The sequence below is a fragment of the Echinops telfairi genome, unplaced genomic scaffold (genome assembly GCF_000313985.2).
Source record: "Echinops telfairi isolate 266 unplaced genomic scaffold, ASM31398v2 ScPeMD7_28;HRSCAF=97, whole genome shotgun sequence".
Lineage (NCBI taxonomy): Eukaryota > Metazoa > Chordata > Mammalia > Afrosoricida > Tenrecidae > Echinops > Echinops telfairi.
Window position 1 is genome coordinate 5,288,959 of NW_022103925.1, and position 2,127 is coordinate 5,291,085.

The following is a 2,127-nucleotide window of genomic DNA, read 5'->3' on the forward strand; positions in this document are numbered from 1 at the left end:
TCCAGCACCCATGACTGTGACCCTGACCCCATGTTTAGAAATGGGCTCTCTGAAGAGGCTTTCAACCAGTATGAGGCCATACTTGGAGTAAGGTGGGTCCTACCTTGACACAAGGGGACTTCACAAAGTTCGTGGGGAAATGAGATGGAAACATCATGGAATTTCCCACCGACATTTCAAACCGTTCCCCTCCCCCCACTGCCCCCTGCCATGTGGCTGTGGGTCCCTGACTTATGACAAGGGTACAAAATACGGTCCACCCCTGAGCCTCCCTGTGACCCATAGGGTTTTCATGGCCTGATTTCCACAAGTCGACAGCCAGGCCTTTCTTCCTAGTCTTTCCTCATCCAGGAACTACTCCTGAAGCCGGTTCAGGACCCTGGCAACAGGCCAGCCAGCCTACACTGACGGATGGGCCACCCATGAGTGATACAGACTTGGGTCTCCCGCATAAACTCAAACGCCAAACTCATATATCTACCAGGTCAGCCCCAACTCAGAGTGACCCACAGGACAGGGTAAAGCTTCCAAGACGGTAAACCCGGTAATTTCCAGTTGTGGGTCTTGCGGTTAGTAGCCCAAGGTGTCGTCCACCACACTGCCAAAATCCCTCCCCTGAGCTACCCCGGGCAGCCTCTTAGTCCTAGGTGCCTGTGGGCCTTGTAAGGGGAAGGCGGCTGGGCTTCAGGCTTCGTCGCAGCCACTGGCCAACAAGAAACCGTTCAGGCATCCTGGGCGCCAGCTGCCCACCTGGCCCACAAATAGAAGGTGTTGTGAGCAGGCCCTACGCCACCCCTAGTCCTGGATCATCCAAGGTGAGAGAGAAGGACCCTGGCCTGGGGAAGGGGCCCAAAGGGCGGGGATGGTATGGGCCGTTCACCCCACGTAGCTCTCCCATCGGGCTGCGTCTGAGGCCAGGCTTTGTCTCCGGTGGTGCGAGACCCTTGGACGGTCACGGGTTCTCTGCCCTCCTCCTGAGGCTGGTCTCAGAAGCCAGTCTGTGAACTTGAGGTTTATGAGCCCCGATGCCCTGCGAGGTTGGGTGATGGGCCTGCGTGGGGAAATGCCAGGACTCAGAACACTGCAGCCTGGGCCCAGCAGAAAAGTGTGTGCGTGCGTGCGTGCGTGCGTGCGTGCGTGTGTGTTTGTGTGTGTGTGTTTCCTACTGATGGAGAAGCAGGTGAGAGAGGTGTGGGTCCCCTCAAAACCCCAATGATCTACTTGTGATTTCGGGGAGATCATCAGCTTCCCCCTTTCCTTGGGGGAGGAAGCACTGTAGGGGAGCACGTTAGCTTCCTTCCTTCCTTCCCCCATTCCTCCTTCATCGGCTGGAAACCACGGTTCTGGTTCCGGGCTGGGTGTGGAATAAACCGAGGTTCAGCCCCTTTCCAAGCTAAAAATAGAATGAAAGAGGAGGGAGGCGGAGACTGGAGGGGTGGGGGCTGCTGAATGAGGAACGTGGGGGCCCCATCCCTCACCAGAAGGTAGGCTGAGGTTAGGGAGGGAGGGCTCTCCTCCCCCTCCCACAAAGCTCTGCCCCCGCTATGACCCACAGCCTGAGCCGTGTCCGCTACTGGTTATGGGGTAGCATGGTGCTTCATTACAGCAACACCGTCCATGGCAGAGGCCCAGCACCCTCCTGGCCTCAGGTGCCTCATCTGAGAGATGTGGGGATTGAAGAACCAGCCCGAGAGAAGCCGTGGTGCTGGCAGGACCCCGGGTGCCCACACACCTGCCCTCCCTGCACTCTGGGGCCACCACAGCCTCCAGGACCACTCCCACCATCGCCCCTTTACTTAGCAGCCACTGACCCACAGAAACAAGGTCGGTCCGCTCCATGGGGCCCAGGTCCCGCTCCATGGTGGCTTACTCCTCTGACTCACAGCAGGGCTGACTGTGTCCCCGCTGTCTGCCCAGGGAGCCTCAGCTTGTCCAGGACACCAGCCATCTCTCCCTCCCCGCCTCCCCTCTAGTCCAGGGATGGGACAGGCTCTCCACTGGAAACCCAGGAGACCGGGACTGCCCCCACCCAGCCTCCTCAGCCAATCCCTTCTTAGGAGGTCATCCACATTCCCTGGGGACCTTGAGTGGCCCAGATAGGGCGAGCACATGCTCTGTTCCCTGCCT